Here is a 17,290-nt window from a genome sequence, read left to right on the forward strand (position 1 = left end):
CGTGGTCCAGTGGTTAGAGCGTTAGGCTCACGATCTGGAGGTCTGGGTTCGATTCCCGATGGGGACATTGTCGAAATCACTTTGTGAGACTGTTCTTTGTTTGGTAAGGACTTTTCAGACTTGAATCACCTGATTGTCCGAAAAAGTAAGACGATTCCGTGCTTCGGAGGGCACGTTAAGCCGTTGGTCCCGGCTATTAGCACACCTCCACCAACCCGCATTGGTGCAGCGTGGTGGAGTATGCTCCATACCCACTCCGGTTGATTGAGGGGAGGCCTGTGCCCAGCAGTGGGATGTATATAGGCTGTTTATGTTATATTATGTGTGTAACTGTTACATATTGGAAATAATTATCGGATAAGAAAATGACGGGTATATAAGCGGGAAGTATGTCTGTCTCCAACAATCCAAGGCCAGGTCAAAGCTCTGAGATAGGGTTATTTATAGCAGCCATTTTGTTTAGCTGTCGGCCATGTTGTCTGGAGTTTAACCTCGACTTTTGGATTTAATTGGGCTTTCTGTTTATAACATACATAAATAAACTCACGCCTATTTCCCACCGGGGTAAGCAGATAACATAAAATAAAATTAGATGGTGTGCGCTGGCATTAGCACCATTGTCTTTTTGTTGAAGATCTATGACCTGGATATTTATTGCGTGTCTCAGACTAGGTGTTGCCAGATACGAACGCACATTAACCTTATTAAAAAAGTTGTATCTACTTTTATAAATATCCAAGTCTGGCATGTCCCGGTACGGTTGAAGTCCGATCCAAGGTTAGGTCAAAGCTCCACGTTTTGGGGGTATTTATAGAATTCCCTCTCCGATTGGGATTCAGGAACGTACTTGCTTAACCTCACGCTTGTAATCCCTAACAGGGTGGGCTGAGCCACAAGTAATCTGTAATAAGTCTGTCACCGTTGATACGAATTAACAAGATAGATATTATGATGAATTTTTTTTTGACGTGACTTATTGTAGATTTGACGTTACTTGGCCTGATAAATGGGGAGCACTGAAGGCTCTCACCCGGATATGGTGAACCTTATAGTGACAGATGATCAATCATCAAGTTCGAAAGAAATACCCTTTTTTTGCCTTGGAAAAGCGTCTCTCTCTACTTAAGAGCTGCGCTCTTGTCGGTGGAGTAATCGCCATTCCTGTCTTCTTCCCGCCAAAACCTTCACCTCCCGATACGACACGACCTGCACCTTCTCTTTTATTTGTTTCATAAATGTTATCCTAGGTCTACCCCTTCCTCTCTTCCCTTCAATTTTTCCTTTTTTTATGTTTGTTATAAATGAATCGTGTCGTATCACATGGCCAATCATATTTCCTCTCCGGTTCTCTATAGTCTTCAATATGGTTCTCTTTTCTCCAACTCTTTCCAGCACTTTTTCATTTGACACCATTTCAGTCCAGCTTATACCCTCCATCCTTCGCCAACACCACATCTCAAACGCACATCTCAAACGAAAAGGGTACAAGAAGACAATTTATTAAAAAAAATCCTGGAAACGACGTGATATGAACTATTATCCTATTCATTCATAAGTCCCGCGGTCACGGATTCTCAAAATATTCGAAACTTCGTCTAGTTCATAAAAAAAATAAAGTTAGGATAGAATAGAATAGCTAAAAAAAAAAACCTCCACCAACCCGCAGTGGAGCAGCGTGGTGGAGTATGCTCCATACCCTCTCCGGTTGATTGAGAGGAGGCCTGTGCCCAGCAGTGGGACGTATATAGGCTGTTTATGTATGTAGAAATTGAGGTTGGGTAAAACAAATAAAATCCGTCAAGTTCACTGAGACACTGAGTTTATTATTATTTTCCACTATTTTAAACTATTTTTAACAGAAATATTCACTATCTCACACACGTCGTCCGTCACACACCATTCGCCATTACCCCCTTCCTTCTCTCCTTTCCCCTCTCATGCCATCTCACTCACATCATCTCACTCACACACAATCTGTACCGTTCGTTCCATCGTCCCAGTCATCCTACAGCTCGGCCATCCTGAAGTTAAGTCTGCCCTCAGACCACCAAAACAAAGTTACAATGAATCAAGTAAGTATAATAATTATGGTAAGTATAGCAAACAACAACTCAGAGCTAAGAAATACAATGATAGCATAGACTGGCAGCAACAAACACTTCCCTGCAAAAGTTAGGTATCATCAAAACATCTTAAAATTTACAACAAATAGTTTTCATAATAAAATAAAAGTTAGGTATCATCAAACATCTTAAATTAAGAACAGTTTTCTTAAAAATAAAAGTTGGGTGTCATCAAACATCTTAAATTAAGACAGTTTTCTTAAAAATAAAAGTTAGGTATCATCAAACATCTCAAAATTAAGAACAGTTTTCATAAAAATAAAAGTTAGGCAGGTATCATCAAACGTTTTTAAATAATCTTACTCTTATCCTAATAAAAAACACAACATAGTAAAGTTTCAGTATTACACATTCTCTCAATACACAATAATGGCTAATTTTGAATAAAAGTGTACAATAAATCAAGACTATTTAGAAATATAACAGGCACTTAATTAAATTATTAACCTTTTAAGTAGCAACAATATTACATCACACAGCCACAGCACTGAAAGTTTAGAAGAAATAAAATACCTACTGCACTATGAAAATTTTTGCTATGTGATAGTGTACCTACAAACCTTCTCTAATTAGCAGAGCTGTCACCTGCAGGCCAAGGCTTCATGAAATCTGCTGCCGAGCTGGTTCTCCTCGGTCCTTCCGCCAAGTCGTCGAGTTTCTCCACATCATAGCGATCTTTACCCTTAATTGTTGTGACCTTGTAAGGACCTAGGAATTTAGGTTTTATCTTCATTCCAACTCCAAATTGCGTTCTTCTGATCGCCACCAGATCTCCAACTGAATACTTTTGGCTTGCTTTTCTCTTCCTATTGAATGTTCTTGCATTTTCCTCTTGAATTTTTAATATTTGCTGTTTCGCTTTCTCTCTTAAATCTTCTCTATTTATAAAGTAATTTTCTATTTCCTCTTCTTTCAACAATCTACATAATTCTATGTCTTCCCTATTCTTCATCTTCACACCAGTCAGTAACTCAAAAGGAGACATGCCAATGCTTCTCTGGTAGGTACTATTGAGACATCTTTGTATTTTACTGACATGCTTGTACCATAGAGTAGGGTCTTCTATGCAATATTTAGTGAGTACTGATATGATGGTCCTGTGCATCCTCTCAACCTGTCCATTTCCTCTAGGTATGCCCGTTGTGATGGTGATATGCTGGATGCCTTCCTCTTTACAATAGTCTTGGAACTCACCACTAGTAAAAGCGGTTCCCCTGTCTGACACTATCCTAGTAGGGTTTCCAAATGTTTCTTGATGAATCTTTAGTTTCTCTATCGTCTCTCTGCTTGTGGTACTTTTAGTAGGGAAAATCCATGTGAATTTTGTAAAAGCGTCCACAATAGTGAGTATGTGATTATACTGTTTCTTTGTAGTCGTCATAGGTCCAAGGTGATCTACATGTAGGGTATGTAGTGGTACATTTTCCTTGTCTATAGGGTTCAGCCATCCCTCTTGCTTCCCTTCTTTTCGGTTTGCTAGTAAACAAGGAACACATGTGATGATAAAATTCTCAACTTTCTTCTCTAAATTAGAAATGTGGTAGTCCTTACTGATGAGACTCATCATTTTTGTTTTTGCGAAGTGACCATTTTCATGTGCTCTTTTAATTATCTCACTTTCTAAACTCTTCGGAATTACCAACTTCTTTTCTTGTCCTTTATACAGGAGTCCATTATCTAGACAATAATCTTCAAAAGACTGAGACTTCAAAATTTCTTTTATGGCTTTTAAACCTTCATCATTATCTTGCGAATATAGTATGCTGTCATGAAGATCAGAAAATATCATTCCCACATAAGGTACCCTGCTCAATGCGTCGACATGGCGCATTTTCTGGCCTTCACGGTGCACCACTTCAAAATCATAGTCTTGTAATAAAATTATCCATCTAGCCACCCTGGTGGACATTGCCAAGTCTTTCTTCTTTATTGTCATTTCAAATGCCTTACAATCTGTAACAACTTTAAAGTGTATACCAAACAAATAATGTCGAAACTTTTTGATTCCTTCAACTATAGCCAATGCTTCCAATTCATAGCTGCTATATTTGCTTTCTGCATCGCTGGTCTTCCGGCTTAGATAGTGTACTGGATGCAATTGTCCATCTTCTGGATCCCTTTGCATTAAAATTGCTGAATATGCAATGCTTGAAGCATCCGTGTGAACTTCAGTTTCTTTTCTTGGGTCAAAGATTTTTAAGACTGGATTTGTTACCAACGCTTCCTTTAATGTGATGAAACTCTTCCTATGCTCATCACTAAACTCAAATTGAACATTCTTCTTTAATAAGTCTGTTAATGGCTTCGCCACAATGGCAAAATTCTCCACAAACTTCCTGAAATATGAGCATAATCCAACAAAGCTGTGCAGCTGTTTTAAATCTTTTGGCTCTGGATATCTCCTGACTACCTGCGTCTTCTCGGGCGATGGTCGTATCTCTCCACATCCAATAACATGCCCCAAGTATTCAACACTCTTCACCACAAGCTGACTCTTTTTCCAATTAATATCCAGGCCATATTCGGAAGCTCTTCTCAACACTCGTTCCAACCGCTGCACCGCTTGTTGTTCATCCTCTGCTGGAATTAAAATATCGTCAATGAATACCAGAACAATGCCCTCCTCAATCAGATCACGAAATATTATATTTATGAAGCGTGTAAACACCTTCGGACATGTGGCAATACCAAATGGTGCCTTTAGGAATTCGTACTGTCCATTCATAGTTACAAACGATGTGTACTCTATTGAATCTTCATGCACACCAAGGTGAAAATAACCATTTTTTAAATCCAAAGCACTAAAGATCGTTGCATTATGACATTTATCCAGCAAGTTATCAATCAATGGCAGAGGATATTGATCCTTGACCATTTTTTGGTTTAGTTTCCTGTAATCAACGCAGACCCTCAAGCTGCCATCTTTCTTACGTACCAACACCAATGGGCTAGAATATTCAGATGTACTTACGCGGATAATTCCATCCTGTAACCACTGTTTTACTTGAGCATCAATTTCAATCTGTTCCTTTAACGCCACACGACGCGGTCGCTGCGCTACAGGGATATCATCTTTCAGGTGTAGTTTGAGCTTGATGGGAGCTTCCCTCGTCTTTACCGGTTGATATGACGTCACCAACTCACCCACTGCTCGCTGCACTCCCGGTGACACCTCACGTCCTATAATGTCAAAATCAGACACAACACATGCAACACATTGCAACCAATTTTCGTTTTCAAGCATAAAATATACATCCGAGCCATCCATTACCATAACTGTGTGCTGTAAAAATTGTTGCCCAATGATAACAGAACAAGGTATAGCGTTATTTTGCACTATATAAAACGTAATGTCTCTATAACAGACGTCGTCCACAGACACTGATGTTATTATTTGCCCAAGCGCACGAATTCTCGTCGAGCCGAGTCCCGTCAACACCACGTCACAGTCATCGTATTTGCACCCAGTTAAGCTTTTATAGCACTGCCACGACATTAGATTAACATCACTGCCGGTATCAATAAGCGCACTCAGTTCCTTACCAGCAATTTTCATTATTTTCATAGGTTTTCTTGTACCCGTCATGCGTTTATCGACGCTCAGTACATCACCTGTTGTTGACGTGTAGTCGCCATCTTGTTTGCCATTGTCAAATGACACTTCACGGTTGCGTTCCGTTTCACAATATAAAGTTGACGTCTCGTTATCAAATGTCACTTCAGGGTTACGTTCCGCTTCGCAATATAAAGTTGACGTTCGTCTATTTCCCATTTCTGCCACCGAGAAAGAGCGATGTCGCTGCTGTGCCGCAGTACCGCCAACTTGACGATTTCGCTCACGCCCTCTCTGATTTTCAAACTTGCCCGCCGCCGCTTGGACTCCAATTCCGGTGTTTGTTGTCGCGCTCGCGCCGCCGCCATTGCTCGATTCCGCCATTTTGCACTGAGATGACAAATGTCCGAATGAACCGCATCGAAAGCACTTCGAACCCTTGTTTCTATGAGGACAATCCACTGATAAATGCCCATTATCGCCGCAATTGAAGCATTTTCTTCCATCTAGGTAGTGTCCTTGCCGGGGCTGCGCCGATGGTTGTGGTCGCATACCGCCGCCGTCACTTCTTCTGTCGTCGTGTTTCATTTTCTCCTTTATACTCTCATAAATCTTCAATTTTTCTTTCAGCTCGCCGTACGTGGAGACACCATAAAGCATCATTTTGTTGGTTTCCTTGTCAATAATGCCATCGACTATGTATTGTACAGCCACGTAATCTGCCATTTTGCCGCGCCGTCCAAGTTCTTTCATTACCAACATATAATCGAGACAGCTTTCATCTCGTCTCTTTTTCCTCGCGGTCATTATTTCATGTACTTTCTTCACGTCCATTTTATCGGGAAACTCTTTCAACAGCGCCGCCTTTAGGTTCTCCCATGATTTATGAGGTCGTTCCGATTTTATCCACAACGCCGCCGTTCCCGTTAGAGCTCGCCGCGCCACTAATAATTTCTGCAATGGTGACCACGAAAATATTTCCGCGTTATCTTCCAGGTCTTCTATGAAATTTGACACCGTATAATCTCCATCTTGGCCGTTGAATGTAGGCACAAGTTCGGCCGTCATGAAAAGCATTTTGCTCCCAAAATTGACATCCTCTTTAATGCCGTCGTCGTTAACGCGTTGCTGGTCTTTAGACATGTTGGACAAGTGATGAAAACGCCTTTTCGTCGTCGTCGTTCGTCGTAAAATCGCCTTTTCGCCGTTTTCACCCACGCCGCCACGTGCCACGCCACGCCCAACCTCAAACCGCAATACTGTTCTTCAATCCCGTACGAGCCCCCAATTTGTAGAAATTGAGGTTGGGTAAAACAAATAAAATCCGTCAAGTTCACTGAGACACTGAGTTTATTATTATTTTCCACTATTTTAAACTATTTTTAACAGAAATATTCACTATCTCACACACGTCGTCCGTCACACACCATTCGCCATTACCCCCTTCCTTCTCTCCTTTCCCCTCTCATGCCATCTCACTCACATCATCTCACTCACACACAATCTGTACCGTTCGTTCCATCGTCCCAGTCATCCTACATGTATATATGTATGTAGAATAGAATAGAATAACTTTATTCCCAAAACAAGATAAAGATCAGTATACAAATCAAAAAATACACTGCCAGGGAAATGGGACTGACTCAGCATGTTGTTGCGAAGGATAGTAGAAATACCACTCTCAGCAACACTGATATTGTAAGATGGCTGAAAGTTGGCTGTAGTTAAGATGGCTGAAAACGATGAAAACTGCTTGTTGATAGTTTTAGCTTGATATTACATACATACGTAAACTCACGCCTATTTCCCACCGGGGTAAGCAGAGACTATAGAATTCCATTTGCTTCGATCCTGACACACTTCTCTTGCTTCCTCCACATTCATCAATCGCTTCATACACGCACGCCGGTTCAGAGTAGATCGTATTGAACCTTTTCTAAGGACATCTCTAATTTGGTCATCGTAAGTCTTTCTCGGTCTTCCTCTGCCAGCCCTACCATCAACTTTCGCTTTATATACCGCTTAAGTTTTAGCTTGATAGTGAGGTTAATCAAAACAAATACCCATATAAGTACCTTTATGTTTTCCAACTAAATATTAATGTGTGTATATTCTAATGTTTTAAATGTATATGTGTGTCGTAGGTTTTACATAAATAAAGTATTTTATTAATATTTTTATTCTTTAAAATAGTTTTTGAAAGAAAACAAAACCTTTATTCTGCAATATAACCAAATAATTCCGTTTTTGGAAATCAGCAAAATCAAAACAAAAAGTATAACTCGAGGAGATTCGCCCAATCCCGTCGATCTCGAATGGGATCTCGGCATATTATGCTTCGGAATTGATCACGAAAAATTACACGAGATCTCGCGAGATTGGGATTGCATTGCTTAGTGCCAACCACACATGAGTGGAATAGAGACAGGAGGGCGATGGTTGTATACTTATGTACTATATTATGATAAAGATAACATAACATAAACTGCCTATGTACGGGCACAGGCCTCCCCTCAATCAACCGGAGGGGGTATGGAGCATACTCCACCACGCTGCTCCACTGCGAGTTTGTGTTTTTACGGCTAATAGCCGGGACCAACGGCTTAACGTGCCCTCCGAAGCACGGAATCATCTTACTTTTTGGACAATCAGGTGATTCAAGCCTGAAAAGTCCTTACCAGACAAAGGACAGTCTCACAAAGTGATTTCGACAATGTCCTCATCGGGAATCCAACCCGGACCTCCAGATCGTGAGCCTAACGCTCTAACCACTAGACCACGGAGGGTGTTTTACTTTCTTTTTTTTATATTTTCAATGTTTCCAACTCCAAAAACCCGGTGTTATTGTAAACATGCAGTCCATTCGCGTAAGCCGTTTATTCTCGAAGCTAATTCCGTATTGATCAACAGACTCCCACGCATCCGGCGCCTGCGCAACTGTTCGTTGCTGAAACTTTATTGTGATCGTGTTGAATTGAAGGTGTTGGAAATAGGCAAACAAACGGATGGATACACTGTTATACGTTTCTGTTAATATGGAATGTCGTGTAATACTAAGGTAATTTTTATTTCTTACTGTTTTTGTATTCTTCATTTATACATATCCTTCTATCGTGTGGGTTGTGAGGTGGAGTACCAACCTCATCAATGCTGGTGTCAGGGTTACTATTGAGCTGCCAAAGGCCCCTGACATGGCTCATGTAACGACTACTTACTTACATCAGTAAGTAGTAACCGGATCCAACGGCTTAACGTGCCTTCCGAAGCACGGATCATCTTACTTTCGGACAATCAGGTGATCAGCCTGATCACCTGATTGAGATCAGACTACACACACTTGACATTTGTAATATGTAATTTATGTGTAGTTTTGTTAAACATAGGCTGTGCCTTGTAGTACAAGATTTTTTTTTGTAAAAATGTTCATTATTGAAAAACTACAGTCATGTAAACGCAATGCAAATATTGCTTTTTTAGATGAATTGAGTCGTTGTGGCCTTTTTAACCCCTCTCATTACCCGACAGCGACGAAGCAAAAAGGTGGGTTATGTGTTTGACTTTCTTAATGATTCACACATCAAACAAAAGTGACTGTGACTTTGGCAACAACAGATGTACCACGAATGATATCCACAACATGGCCAGACAAATGGGGGGTGTGAGACATCAAAATGTTGAATGGATCTCCATAAAAATGGCATGAAGAAGTTACTGAATGCCTTTGAAAATGCGGCAAAGTTTTGGCGTTCACTACTTGACCGGACAAAGTATTATGGGACTGAATAAAACGTTTGAAGAATGGTAATACCTTGCAGTAGGCAAGTAAGGGTTGCCACTGATGATAATTATCATAAGTCTAGTGGTGTTGCCAGTTGAGGAGAAGTAACCTGGGGCAAAGAGAGAGATAGCTTCAGGAAAGAAGAAGAGAGAAATAGATGTTCTTCTATCGTGTGGGTTGTGAGGTGGATTACCAACCCCATCAACCCTGGTGTCCGGGTTACTATTGAACCGCCAAAGGCCCCTGTCATGGCTCATGTAACGACTACTAACTTGCATCAGTAAGTAGTAACCGGGACCAACGGCCTAACGTGCCTTCCGAAGCACGAGAAGGGTGAACTATTGCACAGACAAGTATATTGTTTGGAGGATAAAAACTGTCTATATCGCCCATCAGATGTCGCTAATGTTGAGTGTGCTTAAATTTTGACAGTTCCTCATACTATTTGCTCCTTTGCGCAGTGTAAAACTGAAAAATCATAGTGTTATGTTTATTCCCTAAAGATCGGAAAGATGACAACTTAGAAAAACTTATTTTCAACCAAAACTGGCTATAAACGACGCACGAACATTTTTAATGGATTTTATACTTTTTATAAATTATAAGTATACAATCTTCTTACTCTATGTCACTAAAGCTTAAAAACTAGATATTAATTATACTTAAAATTAGTCAAATAGCCCGCCTCGGAGCATACCCGGCTGAAATGTACCCTTCACGCTGGCCGCGTTGCCGCGTTGGATGGCCAGCGAGATGTGCTGAACCAGGTATTATCGGCGTCCGAAGGACGTAACGTAATATACGATCCCGACGACGCGATTACTCTAGCCATAGAGGCAGCCAATCAGCTCGCGACACCAAACACTTCAGGGCCCCGATACCGACCCCGCCGGCGTGGTCGACGATTTCCCTTATTCAGCGCTTATCGCTATCGACCCACTAGGGTCGATTAATTCTTTCAAATATTTTTCCTCTCAGACGACGCCCTGAGCCGAGGTTCGCGCCCAACTGGGCACCCTCAGGCCTGTTGTCTTAAACGTTGTACCGGGTGAGAGCCTTCAGCGCTCCCCATTTGTACGGCCAAGTAGGTAATGCCAGCTGCGGCAAATCTACAATAAGTCACGTCAAAAAAAAAATGAACCAGGTATGACCCGGAGCGGGAGTCAATCTTCTTACTTTATAAGATTTTCTGTTTTATTCTTCTATATGGTATGAATGTCAGTCCATTAGGGTAGCCAGAGGCACATGCATCGCAAGATGAACTAAGTACCCACACCTCACCGAGCTTTCTGTTAGACCAACGTGATAGGTGAGCCGTATCGCCGTCTATAATGGTCGAGCCAACTGTGTTAGTGAAAACTGCGCTTACGATAAATTAATAACTCATTGGTGCAAGTCCGGTACCTGGGTTAGAAGCAAGCCGGTAGCTACTCACAGGAAGTTTACAATTTATATTCCAAAATATAACTTCTGGGTTTCACGCTGGTGTATGTTTTCCGAGTTTGTGTTATTTTGTTGGATTTATATGACGCCCGTCATCACTATCAGGGTGGATAAAGCCCCAAATGGTCATCAGACGTCAAGATATTCGTTTTGAACAATTGTACGTAAGGTATAAGGCCGCCTTATGGACCCTGTTTGTCCGGCAAAGTAGCTAATGCCATATAAGTAAAAAAATGGCCACCCTTTGTATTTATGTTATTCTCAGTTTTCTTTCACTATGACATGGTACTATTTTCTTTTAACTTTATTCTATTTTGGAACCCTTTCACGACAGAATTTCCTCTGAATCATCATCTTTTCAACTATTTTAAAATTTAAGCAAGGATACTACGTCATACTTTTCCATTGTCATTGATATATTTTTAAAGTTTCATCACAAGTTTTGGTTATAAAAGCTTAAAAAACGAAACTCACCTCTTTACGACCACCAAAGTCCAAAATCCAGTGGCACTACACACAACGCCTTTGTTCACGCAAAAAGAAAAGAAAAAATCAAACTGCGCGGGAACGCTTTCCCGCGCTGTCAAATTGCTTTTCCACAAATTCTAACCTCAAAATTATCAATTTATTTGTTGAAATAAACTAAATATTTTGTTTGGTTATTAAATATTGGTAAGCAAAAGGCACGTGTGAACTGTTTTGTGGCTCGGTGGCGACTGTTATCGAGTAGAGGCGCGTGGTTCTGTGTAGATGTGTTGGATGGACGCCAATGGCGGTTTGCCAAGTACGAAGTGCTGTGCGATGCAAGCTCTCTTTGTCGGGTTTAGGGCGTAGTTGTCGACTTATGCCTTTGGTGGCGTACAAGGATAAACTAAGGTAATCATGTTCATAGCGTTACAATTTCCCGACGACCCGATTACTCTAGCCATGGAGGCGGCCAATCAGCTCGCGACAACAAACACTTCAGAACTCAGAACCCACTCTCTCTCTTCATTTAAGAGCTGCGCTCTTGTCGTTGGAGTAATCGCCATTACTCCATAGATAGGGCGTGTAGAACGGTGGTTGCCCCAATCGCCTTCCGTTCCGCAGTACACCGACCAATTTCTCAATCGGTGATGTTCCACAACCCACTAGGGTCGATAAATTCTTTCAAATATATCGTTCCTCTCAGACGACGCTCTGAGCCGAGGTTCGCGCCCAACTGGGCACCGTTAGGCCTGTTGTTTTAAATTTTGTATCGGGTGAGAGCCCTCAGCGCTCCCCATTTGTCCGGCCAAGTAGTTAATGCCATCTGCGGCAAATCTACAATAAGTCAAAAAATAAATAAAAAATAAGCTCACCCCAACAAAGATTACGGGCGTGAATAGCATCCATCGTAGTATGCGTACAACAACAGTGCTTGTCTCCCTACGCGCGCGCATGTGTCTGTGAACTCGACACAGCTCGCGGCGCACTTTGTTTACCTCGCTTCTCCTTCATCATTTACTTAGGTACCTGGATAGATACAATACAATATGTTACAGAAAAATACATATGGCATGTATATATGGTTTTCTCTTTTTCACGTGTCTTATTGAGGATTTGCCTCAAATATCATTAACTGCCTCCGTGGTCTAGTGTTTAGAGCGTTAGGCTCACGATCTGGAGGTCTGGGTTCGATTCCCGATGGGGACATTGTCGAAATCACTTTGTGAGACTGCCCTTTGTTTGGTAAGGACTTTTCAGACTTGAATCACCTGATTGTCCGAAAAAGTAAGATGATTCCGTGCTTCGGAGGGCACGTGAAGCCGTTGGTCCCGGCTATTAGCCGTAAAAAACACCTCCACCAACCCACATTGAAGCAGCGTGGTGGAGTATGCTCCATACCCCCTCCGGTTGATTGAGGGGAGGCCTGTGTCCAGCAGTGGGACGTATATGTATAGGCTGTTTATGTTATGTATGTTATGTCATTAACTACTTGGTCGGACAAAAGGGGGGTGCTGAGGGCTCTCACCCGGAACAGGCATGAAGATGCCCAGTAGGACGAACCTAGGCGTAAGGCGAACCTAGGCTCAGGGCGTCGTCTGATAGGAAAATATTTAAAAAAATAGCGATAAGTGCTGAATGAGGGAAATCGTGACCACGCCGGATGGGTCGGTATCGGGGTTCAAAAAAAGGGTGTTTCTAGAGATAATCTGAACTGATTTTGTCGAGTTGCCATGATGTTTTCCCCGACGCAACGGGTAGGTAAGGGTCATACCTACTTGTCTAACTAAAAATAAATTAGGTATACCTACATAGAACTTGCTAAGTCGACGCCTAATTATAATGCTCAGTGACCCATAAACGTGAACGTTGAGGTCAAACGCCGACTTAACAGCTGGTTGGATACAGAATGCTCCAACGCCAAACATCCATACATACACTCACGCCTATTTCCCACCGGGGTAAGCATAGACTATGGAATTCCTTTTGCTTCGATCCTGACACTTCTCTTGCTTCCTCAGTCATCAGTCATTTCATACACGCACGCGTGTTCAGAGTTATTCGACCATGAACTCAAAAATAATTTAGGCCTCTGTGGTCCAGTGGTTGAGCGTTGGACTCACGCTCCGGAGGCCCCGGGTCCGAATCCCGGTGGGGACATATCACAAAAATCACTTTGTGATCCCTAGTTTGGTTAGAACATTACAGGCTGATCACCTGATTGTCCGAAAGTAAGATAAACAACAAACAAACATAAATTCGAAAACATATATTCGACAATCATTGGTTTAGCCTGTGCTGGATGGGAACCTGCGACCTCAAAGTGAGAGGCAAGCGTTCTACCAACTGAGTTACCACTTCAATAAGCAATCTGTCTTAAAACAGAATTAAGGCGGGGGTGTTTTCCCTTGATTCAGTTAATTGTAATGCGAGCGAAGCTGCGGGGCGGTTAGTGGGGTGAGATTAGCTTATGAAGGCGCTGGGAATAGGTTGGGGGCACACTCGGAACTGTTATTTCAAATGAAATCTCTCTCTCTTTATTTAAGAGCTGCGCTCTTGTCGGTGGAGTAATCGCCTTCATTACTCCATAGATAGGGCGTGTAGAACGGTGGTTGCCCCAATCGCCTTCCGTTCCGCAGTACACCGACCAATTTCAAATGAAATAAGTATACTTTATTTATCTTTTTATAACTTAACTTATAAATTTGTTGTTTATAATAAAGATTTATTTTTTTATGGCCGCTGGGGCGGAAAGGTTCTAGAATGGCGACCACGTGTCGGACGACGCTCAGTGGGTAGGCCCGCTACAAGGTGGACCGACGATCTGGTGAAGGTCGCGGGAAGCCGCTGGATGCGGGCAGCGCAGGACCGATCGTCGTGGAGATCCTTGGGGGAGGCCTATGCCCAGCAGTGGGCGTCGTACGGCTGATGATGAATGAAGTATACTTTATTTATGTTTTTATAACTTAACTTATAAATTTGTTGTTTATAATAATAAAGATTTATTTTCAGACATTAAAATCCATAGACATGTCGTGGCCAGATCATAGAATTGATCATTTCATGATGTGCTCGATCATTTCATGAAATGGTCATATTTCATGAAATAGAATATCATTCGTTGGCCACATCATGATGTAGTTTGGCCAGATGAATGAACACAAAACGTTTAACGATATGAGCAAATAAATGCTTGATTACTTCATGATATGCCATGCATAAGGCCAAACGTTGGCAATCATATCGTAAAATTAGTAACATTATCTATCGATAGTGGCGCTGGTGTCGATTATACTTAAAACTTGATTGATATTATAATCGATGAATCAATGTACTTAATTGTACAATTTTCCATATCGAATAGGTACTTACATAATTTAGATCCTAAGAAATGAATCGACTATTCGCATTTTTCTTACACCACATAGCATGGACACCGCCTGCATTAACGATATGGCCCAAACGTTGATTGAAATATAATTAAACGTTGACGTTTCAACGATATGGTCAACTTAAGTTATCTATTTCATGAAATATGACCATTTCATGAAATTATTGTTTATGGACTTTTTTTAATTATTTTCAAGTCTATACTTTTGCTATTCAAAATTCCACTTGATAGTATCTTAGAATAATGAGCTGAATTTGTTACGATGTCACCTACACCCCATACAAGCACGTGTATGGGTGCTAGTCACACCGTAACAAATACAGGACAGGATGATTCAGACCATGATTCTAAGTTGATATCAAGTGGAATTGCCTGTCCGAAAATTCATGAAAATTTTAGTGTTTTAAAATTATTTTCAGTTCCATACATTTGCAACGGAAAATTCACTTGATATCTACTCAGAATCATGGTCTGAGTCATCCTTCAAAGTTTTCGTTACGATGTCACTAACACCCTGTTTGAAAGATGAATAGTCTAAGGTTTGTACGGTCACGAGCATTAATATGTATACACTTTGGTACCATGTCACATTAACTTTTTTGACAAATTGAACTGTAAGTCTCACTAAATGTCAAATATGTTAGTGCGACAGGGTTCTAAAGTGGGTACATTATATTGCTCGTGACTGTACACCCCAGCTCCTAACTCCCAGTGTGCCCTCAGCCTGTGTCAGACAGCAAACCTCATTGTGATCTCATCCCTGGAGACGAGCAGTCGTCCACAAGCGGACAGAAGTCGCAGACAGGAAGATACTCCGACACGTAAGTACCATCATACTGATAGATAGCAAAGAGTCTTCTTCTATCGTGTGTCAGGGTTACTATTGAGCCGCCAAAGGCCCCTGATATGGCTCATGTAACGACTACTTACTTACATTTGTAAGTAATAACCGGGACCAACGGCTTAACGTGCCTTCCGAAGCACGGATCATCTTACTTTCGGAATCCCGTTATTATGTGTTTTAGTTACGATAATAACCGCGTAAACTTAAAACAATGTATAAACAACATTGTGGTTTGAAACAATGTAAAAACAGTTTTTTTTTGACGTGACTTATTGTAGATTTGCCGCAGATGGCATTAACTACTTGGCCGGACAATGGGGAGCGCTGAAGGCTCTCACCCGGAGTAAAAACAGTGACTTCATCTATATTGAAGCACACTATTACCTATCACGTTGGTCTAACAGAAAGCTCGGTGAGTGGGTACTTAGTTCATCTTGCGATTTATGTATCTCTGACTACCCCGTTTGGGATATAGTCGTGAACTTATGCCGTGTTAGGTATAATACTTAGTTGTATGTAAGTTGACCTCAACTCGGCTAAATCTAGTTGAGATGAAGCTAGAGGTCTCTGTGTATGACTTATAAATCGAATTATGGATTCTGAACAGTGAGGTACCGTTTCCGGGAATATTACCGGGTTATCTGAACATGACGCATGTGCACATAGACGACAATTCATTAATTTTGGATTAATTTAAAAATAATTTAATTATAACTACATTTTGTATCTATGTGTAATTGGACTAAGTTTTTATTTATTTATTATAATTGAATTTGTATCTGCCAGTTTAAATGTTTATTACCTTAAAAAATTACAAACCTAAAACCTAAATGATACAAATTTTAATTTGGTAATTATCACGTTAAACTTCCCACTTTGGGAGTGTTCCCGGCAATAAAAAGTAAAAAAAAAATACTTTTTTAAAGTAAAAAGTAATTTGATATAACTTATCATAAGCTCACAAATACATATATTCCAATGAGGGGCTTTTTAGACTACGTTCCACAAAAATTATATAGATGGCGCTGTTCAGATTTGACGGAATAATTACTTTAGAATTATGTAAATTTTAAATTGTCTTTCAACAAGTTTATCTATGATAATTATCATAATCCAATTCAATTCAATTTACATAATCCAATTATAATTGGAGGAGCTCGGTGGCGCAGCGGTAAACGCGCTCGGTCTGCGATTGTTGAAGTTAAGCAACTTTCGCAAAGGCCGGTCATAGGATGGGTGACCACAAAAAAAAAGTTTTCATCTCGAGCTCCTCCGTGCTTCGGAAGGCACGTTATGCCGTTGGTCCCGGCTGCATTAGCAGTCGTTAATAACCATCAATCCGCACTGGGCCCGCGTGGTGGTTTAAGGCCCGATCTCCCTATCCATCCATAGGGAAGGCCCGTGCCCCAGCAGTGGGGACGTTAATGGGCTGATGATGATATGTTGCTACGTATATTGCTTCTCTTTATTTCGATCAGAATAATATTGGATGCAAGATGTATTGTGCCTGGTTATTACAAGGTTCATCAACATCATGTACTTATACTCAAAAACAAAGATAAAAGATGCAATATTTAGTTTAGTTTCATTAAGTTTAATTACCTTTCTGCTACTGTTAAATTTGTAAATTAGTTTATGCATTGTGAGTGCTATGGACTTACACCGTTATTGTTACACATATCAGTCAGAATAC

The 17,290-nt window shown here is 40.9% G+C and overlaps 2 protein-coding genes across 2 annotated transcripts in view; both read right to left on the minus strand.

The window, feature by feature from the left end:
* The window catches only part of LOC126379213 (ankyrin repeat domain-containing protein 50-like), a 28,887-nt gene extending 17,260 nt beyond the window's left edge, over positions 1-11,627 (minus strand). Inside the window, exon 1 of the mRNA XM_050027902.1 lies at positions 11,372-11,627. The gene's annotated coding sequence lies outside the window, so the exon portion shown is untranslated. The remainder of the gene's footprint in view (positions 1-11,371) is intronic.
* A 3,610-nt stretch (positions 11,628-15,237) lies between these two features.
* LOC126379251 (uncharacterized protein C1orf198 homolog) overlaps positions 15,238-17,290 on the minus strand; it is a 272,783-nt gene continuing 270,730 nt past the window's right edge. Inside the window, exon 4 of the mRNA XM_050027950.1 lies at positions 15,238-15,259. The gene's annotated coding sequence lies outside the window, so the exon portion shown is untranslated. The remainder of the gene's footprint in view (positions 15,260-17,290) is intronic.

This window comes from Pectinophora gossypiella, chromosome 28, assembly GCF_024362695.1.
Source record: "Pectinophora gossypiella chromosome 28, ilPecGoss1.1, whole genome shotgun sequence".
NCBI lineage: Eukaryota > Metazoa > Arthropoda > Insecta > Lepidoptera > Gelechiidae > Pectinophora > Pectinophora gossypiella.